Source organism: Arachis stenosperma, chromosome 2 (assembly GCF_014773155.1).
Source record: "Arachis stenosperma cultivar V10309 chromosome 2, arast.V10309.gnm1.PFL2, whole genome shotgun sequence".
In the NCBI taxonomy this organism is placed as follows: domain Eukaryota; kingdom Viridiplantae; phylum Streptophyta; class Magnoliopsida; order Fabales; family Fabaceae; genus Arachis; species Arachis stenosperma.
The window spans coordinates 92,638,143-92,647,219 of NC_080378.1; the positions used below are offsets into that span (position 1 = coordinate 92,638,143).

The 9,077-nt window shown below is 40.8% G+C and overlaps 1 non-coding gene across 1 annotated transcript; it reads left to right on the top strand.

Annotated features, from left to right (window-relative positions):
* Window positions 1–8,624: 8,624 nt before the first annotated feature.
* On the top strand, window positions 8,625–8,728 carry LOC130963943 (small nucleolar RNA R71). The gene has a single exon (XR_009080058.1). It is a non-coding gene; the product is annotated as a small nucleolar RNA R71 (small nucleolar RNA).
* The last annotated feature ends 349 nt before the right edge of the window (window positions 8,729–9,077 follow it).

Genomic DNA, 9,077 nt, shown 5'->3' on the forward strand with positions numbered 1-9,077 from the left:
TTTTGCTCAAATCCCTCAATTTCAGTCAGAAATTACCTGAAATCACAGAAAAACACACAAACTCATAGTAAAGTCCAGAAATGTGAATTTAACATAAAAACTAATGAAAACGTCCCTAAAAGTAGCTTGAACCTATTAAAAACTACCTAAAAACAATGCCAAAAAGCGTATAAATTATCCGCTCATCACTTCTGAAAGGAATCCTGTGAACAATGGGATGAATCAAAAGAAAGGAGTTCTTGAGATTGATACTCTGAATGCCATATTGGCTCAGAACAAAATATTGACTCAGCAAGTCAATATGATTTCTCAAAGTCTGTCTGGAATGCAAGCTGCACCAGGCAGTACTAAGGACGCTTCATCTAAGAAGAAGCTTATGATCCTGAGAACCCTTCAATGGAAGGTGAATTACATGGGAGAACCCTATGGAAACACCTATATCCTTCATGGAGAAATCATCAATCTCTCATGGAAGAAATCAACAGACCTCAACAAGGTTTCAACAACAATAATGGTGGAAGAAACAGGTTTAGCAATGGCAAGCCTTTTCCATCATCTTCTCAGCAACAGACAGAGAATTCTAAGTAGAGCCACTCTGACTTAGCAACTATGGTCTCTGATCTAATCAAAACCACTCAAAGTTTCATGACTGAAACAAGGTCCTCTATTAGAAACTTGGAGGCACAAGTGGGACAGCTGAGCAAGAAAATTATTGAACTCCCTCCTAGTACTCTTCCAAGCAATAGAGAAGAGAATCCAAAAGGAGAATACAAGGCCATTAACATGACCCACATGGCCGAACTTGGAGAGGAGGTAGAGGCAGTGATCGCCACTGAGGAAGACCTCACTGGACGTCCACTGGCCTCCAATGAGTTCCCTAATGAGGAACCATGGGAATCTGAGGCTCATAATGAGACCATAGAGATTCCATTAGATTTACTTCTGCCATTCATGAGCTCTGATGAGTATTCTTCCTTTGAAGAGGACGAAGATGTCACTGAAGAGCAAGTTGCTAAGTACCTTGGAGCAATCATGAAGCTAAATGACAAGTTATTTGGTAATGAGACTTGGGAGGATGAACCCCCTTTGCTCACCAAAGAACTGGATGACTTGATTAGGCAGAGATTACCTTAAAAGAGACAGGATCCTGGAAAGTTTTCAATACCTTGTATACCATAGGCACCATGACCTTTAAGAAGGCTCTGTGTGAATTAGGGTCAAGTATAAATCTCATGCCTCTTTCTGTAATGGAGAAGCTAGGGATCTTTGAGGTGCAAGCTGCAAGAATCTCACTAGAGATGGCAGATAATTCAAGAAAACAAGCTTATAGACTTGTAGAGGATGTTCTGGTAAAGGTTGAAGACCATTACATCCCTGCTGATTTTATAGTCCTAGAGACTGGGAAGTGCATGGATGAATCCATCATCCTTGGCAGACCCTTCCTAGCCACAGCAAAAGCTGTGATTGATGTGGACAGAGGAGAATTGATCATTCAAGTGAATGAAGAATCCTTTGTATTTAAGGCTCAAGGATATCCCTCTGTACCCATGGAGAGGAAGCATGAAAAGCTTCTCTCAAAACAGAGTCAAACAGAGCCCCCACAGTCAAACTCTAAGTTTGGTGTGTTGGGAGGCCACAACCAACTTCTAAGTTTGGTGTTGAAACCCCACATTCAAACTCTAAGTTTGGTGTTGGGAGGTTCCAACATTGCTCTGAACATCTGTGAGGCTCCATGAGAGCCCACTGTCAAGATACTGACATTAAAGAAGCGCTTGTTGGGAGGCAACCCAATGTTATATTTATCTAATTTCCTTTGTTATTTTATGTTTTCTATAGGTTGATGATCATGGGAAGTCACAAAATCAATTGAAAAAGCAAAAACAGAATGAAAAACAGAAAGAAAAATAGCACACCTTGGAAGAAAACCTTTGGTGGACGAAATTGTGATCCTCAAAGTTGGTCTCTTTATACTTGTATAAAATTTAAATATTGGCTCTATCAAAAATACCCCAAAGAGATCATGGTATGATGAATTGGGATCTTAATAATCCCTGGTGTGATCATAACTCCGTTCAACTTAACCAGCAAGTGTACTGGGTCATCCAAAGTAATACCTTACGTGAGTAAGGGTCGATCCCACAGAGATTGTTGGTATGAAGCACGCTATGGTCACCTTGTAAATCTCAGTTAGGCAGATTAAATGGTTTATGATAAGTTCAAAAATAAATAATAAACAGAAAATAAAATAGGATAGAAATACTTATGTAAATCAATAATGGGAATTTCAGATAGGCGTATGAAGATGATGTGCTCGTCTCGTATTTCTACTTTCTTATTACATTCATCCAATCCTTCTTACTCCTTTCCATGGCAAGCTGTATGTAAGGCATCACCGTTGTCAATGGCTACATCCCATCATCTCAGTAAAAATGGTCCTATGCTCTGTCACAGCACGGCTAATCATCTGTCGGTTCTCAATCAGGTTGGAATAGAATCCCTTGATTCTTTTGCGTCTGTCACTAACGCCCAGCCTTCAGAAGTTTGAAGCTCGTCACAGTCATTCAATACCGGAATCCTACTCAGAATACCACAGACAAGGTTAGACTTTCCAGATTCTTGGAATCCTACTCGGAATACCACAGACAAGGTTAGACTTTCCGGAATCCCATGAATGCCGCCATCTATCTAGCTTATACCACGAAGATTCTGTTAGGGAATCTAAGAGATATGCGCCCGGCCTAAGGTAGAACGGAAGTGGTTGTCAGTCACACACGTTCATAGGTGAGAATGATGATGAGTGTCACGGATCATCACATTCATCAAGTTGTTGTGCAACGTATATCTTGGAATAAGAATAAAAGAGAATTGAATGGAAAATAATAGTAATTGTATTAAAACTTGAGGTACAGCAGAGCTCCACACCCTTAATCTATGGTGTGTAGAAACTCCACCGTTAAAAATACATAAGTGAAAGGTTCAAGCATGGCCGAATGGCCAGCCCCCCCATGGTCTAAGGACTAGGCGTCCAGAGATGTCTAATACACTAGTAAAAAGTTCTATTTATAATAAACTAGCTACTAGGGTTTACATGAGTAGGTAATTGATGCATAAATCCACTTCCGGGGCCCACTTGGTGTGTGTTTGGGCTGAGCTTGATCTATCCACGAGCTGAGGCTTTTATTGGAGTTGAACGCCGAGTTATAGCGTGTTTCTGGCGTTCAACTCCGGGTCGTGACGCATTTCTGGCATTTGACTCCAGACAGCAGCATGTACTTGGCGTTGAGCGCCACTTTACGTCGTCAATTCCCGAATAAAGTATGAACTATTATATATTGCTGGAAATCTCTGGATGTCTACTTTCCAACGCCGTTAAGAGCGTGCCATTTGGAGTTCTGTAGCTCCAGAAAATCCATTTTGAGTGTAGGGAGGTCAGATTCTAACAGCATTAGCAGTCCTTTTGTCAGCCTTTTTTAGAGTTTTGCTCAAGTCCCTCAATTTCAGCCAGAAATTACCTGAAATCACAGAAAAACACACAAACTCATAGTAAATTCCAGAAATGTGAATTTAACATAAAAACTAATGAAAACATCCCTAAAAGTAGCTTTAACTTACTAAAAACTACCTAAAAACAATGCCAAAAAGCGTATAAATTATCCGCTCATCACAACACCAAACTTAAATTGTTGTTTGTCCCCAAGCAACTGAAAATCAAATAGGATAAAAAGAAGAGAATGTACTATAAATTCCAGAATATCAATGAATATTAATTATAATTAAATGAGCGGGACTTGTAGCTTTTTGCTTCTGAACAGTTTTGGCATCTCACTTTTTCCTTTGAAGTTTAGAATGATTGGCTTCTCTAGGAACTTAGAATTTCGGATAATATTATTGATTCTCCTAGTTAAGTATGTAGATTCTTGAACACAGCTACTTATGAGTCTTGGCCGTGGCCCTAAGCACTTTGTTTTTCAGTATTACCACTGGATACATAAATGCCACAGACACATGACTGGGTGAACCTTTTCAGATTGTGACTCAGCTTTGCTAGAGTCCCCAGTTAGAGGTGTCCAGAGCTCTTAAGCACACTCTTTTGCTTTGGATCACGACTTTAACCACTCAGTCTCAAGCTTTTCACTTGGACCTGCATGCCACAAGCACATGGGTAGGGACAGCTTGATTTAGCCGCTTAGGCCTGGATTTTATTTCCTTGAGCCCTCCTATCCATTGATGCTCAAAGCCTTGGATCCTTTTTACCCTTGCCATTTGGTTTTAAGGGCTATTGGCTTTTTCTGCTTGCTTTTTCTTTTTCTCTTTTTTTTTCGCCATTTTTTCTTCTTTCTTTTCTTTTTTTTCCGCAATTCACTGCTTTTTCTTGCTTCAAGAATCAATTTCATGATTTTTCAGATTGTCAATAACATTTCTCCTTGTTCATCATTCTTTCAAGAGCCAACAATTTTAACATTCATAAACAACAAGATAAAAAATATGCACTGTTCAAGCATTCATTCAGAAAACAAAAGTATTGTCACCATCAATATAATTAAACTAAATTCAAGGATAATTCAAAATTCATGTACTTCTTGTTCTTTTGAATTAAAAACATTTTTCTTTTAAGAAAGGTGAACGATTAATGGAATTATTCATAACTTTAAGACATAGTTACTAAACTAATGATCATGAAGTAGAGACACAAAACATAGATAAACATAACATAAAAACCGAAAAAGCAGGAAGAAATAAGAACAAGGAATGAATCCACCTTAGTGGCGTCTTCTTCTTGAAGGACCAACAATGTCCTTAAGCTCTTCTATGTCCCTTCCTTGCCTTGTTGCTCCTCCCTTATTGCCTCTTTGATCTTCTCTTATTTCATGGAGAATGATGAGTGCTCATGATGTTCCACCCTTAATTGTTCCACATTGTGGCTCAAATCTTCTAAGGAAGTGTTGAGTTGTTCCTAATAGTTGTTGGGAGGAAGTGCATCCTTGCATCTCAGGAATTTCTTGATGATGGGCTTCCTCATGCATCTCTTGAGATCCGTGGAGGGTCTCTCTTGCTTGCTCCATCCTCTTCTTGATGATGGCTTATCCTCTTCAATGGGTATGTCTCCTTCTATGATAACTCCAGCTGAGTAACATAGATGGCAAATAAGGTGAGAAAAGCTAGCCTTGCCATGGTAGAGGGCTTTTCGGCTATTTTGTAGATTTCATTGGAGATGACTTCATGAACTTCTACTTCCTCTCCAATCATGATGCTATGAATCATGATGGCCCGATCCACAGTAACTTCAGATCGGTTGCTAGTGGGAATGATGGAGCGTTGAATGAACTCCAACCATCCTCTAGCCACAGGCTTTAGGTCCAGTCTTCTTAGTTGAACTGGCTTGCCTTTGGAGTCTCTTTTCCATTGAGCTCCTTCCACACATATGTCCATGAGGACTTGGTCCAACCTTTGATTAAAGTTGACCCTTCTAGTGTAGGGGCGTATATCTCCTTGCATCATGGGCAAGCGGAACTCCAACCTCACATTTTCTGGACTAAAATCTAAGTATTTCCCCCGAACCATTGTGAGATAATTCTTTGGACTCGGGTTCATACTTTGATCATGGTTCCTAGTGATCCATGCATTGGCATAGAACTTTTGAACCATAAAGATTCCGACTTGTTGCATGGGGTTGGTTAGACTTTCCCAACCTCTCCTTCGGATCTCATGTCGGATTTCCGGATACTCATTTTTCTTGAGCTTGAAAGGGACCTCAGGGATCACCTTCTTCTTTGCCACAACATCATAGAAGTGGTCTTGATGGCTTTTGGAGATGAATCTTTCCATCTCCCATGATTCGGAGGTGGAAGCTTTTGTCTTTCCTTTTCCTTTTCTAGAGGATTCTCCGGCCTTAGGTGCCATTGATGGTAATAGAAAACAAAAAAGATTATGCTTTGACCACATTAAACTTAAAATATTGCTCGCTCTTGAGCAAGAGAAGAAAGAAGAAGAGAAGAAGAAGAAGAAGAAAATATGGAGGAGAACGGGGAGTGTAGGTTTCGGCCAAGGTATAGAAGAGGGGTTGTGTTATGTGAAAATGAAGTAGAATGGAAGGGTATATATAGGGAGGGGAGAGGGTGTAGTTTCGGTCATTTTAGGGTGGGGATTGGGTGGGAAAGTGTTTTTGAATTTTGAAGGTAGGTGGGGTTTATGGGGAAGAGTGGATGGATGTGAGTTGTGAAAGGGGTAATTGGGAAGAGAGATTGAAGTTGTTGGAAAGTGTGATATGGGGAAGAGTGTTCATTGGGAGGAGAGATTCATAGATTGAAGTTGTTGGGAAGAGGGGAGAATATGTTAGGTGGGGATCCTGTGGGGTCCACAGATCCTGAGATGATCCTGTGGGGTCCACAGATCCTGAGGTGATCCTGTGGGGTCCACAGATCCTGAGGTGTCAAGGAATTACATCCCTGCACCAAATAGGCATGCAAAATGCCTTTGCACACCATTCTGGCATTTAAACGCCGAGGTGATGCATGTTCTGGGCGTTCAACGCCCATGTGAAGCATGTTTCTGGCGTTGAACGCCAGTTCCATGCTTGTTACTGGCGTTCAGCGCCAGCTTTCCTCAAGGCACATTCCTGGCGTTCAAACGCCAGAATGTTGCTTGTTTCTGGCATTCAGCGCCAGATTCATGCTCTCTGTTCTGGCGTTGAACGCCAGCCAGATGCTTCTTACTGGCGTTGAACGCCAGTCTGTCCTTCCTCCAGGGTGTGATTTTTCTTCTGCTGTTTTTTTGATTCTGTTTTTAATTTTTATATTTTTTTCGTGACTCCACATGATCATGTACCTAATAAAACACAAAATAACAATAAAATTAAAATTAGATAAATAAAAATTGGGTTGCCTCCCAACAAGCGCTCTTTTAATGTCATTAGCTTGACAGTGGGCTCTCATGGAGCCACAAAGGTGATCAGGTCAATGTTGTATAGTCCCAACATCAAACTTAGAGTTTGGATATGGGGTCTTAACACCAAACTTAGAGTTTGGTTGTGGCCTCCCAACACCAAACTTAGAGTTTGACTGTGGGGGCTCTTCTTGACTCTGAACTGAGAGAAGCTCTTCATGCTTACTCTCTTTTGTCACAGAGGGATGGCCATGTGCCTTAAACACAAGGTAGTCCCCATTTAATTGAAGGACTAATTCACCTCTGTTGACATCTATCACAGCTCCTGCTGTGGCTAGGAAAGGTCTTCCAAGGATGATACACTCATCCTCTTCCTTCCTAGTGTCTAAGATTATGAAATCAACAGGGATGTAAAGGCCTTCAACCTTTACTAACACGTCCTCTACTATTCCATAAGCTTGTCTCAATGACTTGTCTGCCAATTGTAATGAGAACAAGGCAGGTTGTACCTCAATGATCCCCAGCTTCTCCATTAGAGAGTGGCATAAGATTTATCCCTGACCCCAGATCACATAGAGCTTTTTCAAAGGTCATGGTGCCTATGGTACAAGGTATTAAGAACTTGCCAGGATCTTGTCTCTTTTGAGGTAAAATTTGCTGAATCCAGGTATTAGTTCATTAATGAGCAAGGGAGGTTCACTTTCCCAAGTCTCATTACCAAATAACTTGGCATTCAGCTTCATGATAGCTCCTAAATATTGAGCAACTTGCTCTCCAGTCACATCTTCTCTCATCAGAGGAAGAATAGTCTTCAGAGCTCATGAATGGCAGAAGAAGATTTAATGGAATCTCTATGGTCTCTATATGAGCCTCAGATTCCTTTGGATCCTAATAGAAATTCCTTCTTGCTTGAGAGACGTCCCAGGAGGTCTTCCTCACTAGGATTTTTGTCCTCCTCCTCCCTTGTGCATTCAGCCATATTGATTACATCAATGGCCTTGCACTCTCCTTTTGGATTCTCTTTTGTATTGCTTGGGAGAATACTGGGATGAGTTTCAATTACTTTCTTACTCAGCTGGCCCACTTGTGCCTCCAAATTTCTGATGGAGGATCTTGTTTCACTCATGAAACTGAAAGTGGCTTTTGACAGATCAGAGACTAGATTGGCTAAATTAGAAGTGCTTTGTTCAGAATTCTCTGTCTGTTGCTGAGAAGATGATGGAAAAGGCTTGCTATTGCTCAGCCTATTGCGTCCACCATTGTTAAAGCCTTGTTGAGGCTTTTGTTGATCCTTCCATGAGAAATTTGGATGATTTCTCCATGATGAATTGTAGGTGTTTCCATAAAGTTCACCCATATAATTAACCTCTGCCATTGCAGGGTTCTCAGGATCATAAGCTTCTTCAGAAGCTGCCTCTTTAGTACTGTTGGATGCATTTTGCCATCCATTCAGACTTTGAGAGATCATGTTGACTTGCTGAGTCAACATTTTGTTCTGAGCCAATATGGCATTCAGAGCATCAATTTCAAGAACTCCCTTCCTCTGAGGTGTTCCATTATTCACGGAATTCCTCTCAGAGGTGTACATGAATTGGTTATTTGCAACCATTTCAATAAGTTCTTGTGCTTCTGCAGGTGTTTTCTTTAGGTGAATGGATCCACCTGCAGAATGGTCCAATGACATTTTCGAAAACTCAGATAGACCATAATAGAATATATCTAATATGGTCCATTCTGAAAACATGTCAGATGGACACCTTTTGGTCAACTGCTTGTATCTTTCCCAAGCTTCATAGAGGGATTCACCATCTTTTTGTTTGAAGGTCTGAACATCCACTCTAAGCTTGCTCAGCTTTTGAGGAGGAAAGAATTTATCCAAGAAGGCCGTGACCAGCTTCTCCCAGGAGTCCAGGCTATCCTTAGGTTGTGAATCCAACCATATTCTAGCTCTGTCTCTTACAGCAAAAGGGAAAAGCATGAGCCTGTAGACTTCAGGATCTACTCCATTCGTCTTAACAGTCTCACAAATCTGCAAGAACTCAGTTAAAAACTGGTAAGGATCTTCAGATGGAAGTCCATAAAACTTGAAGTTCTATTGCATTAAAGCAACTAGTTGAGGCTTAAGCTCAAAATTATTGGCTCCAATGGCAGGAATGGAGATGCTTCTTCCATCAAATTTGGACGTGGGTTTGGTA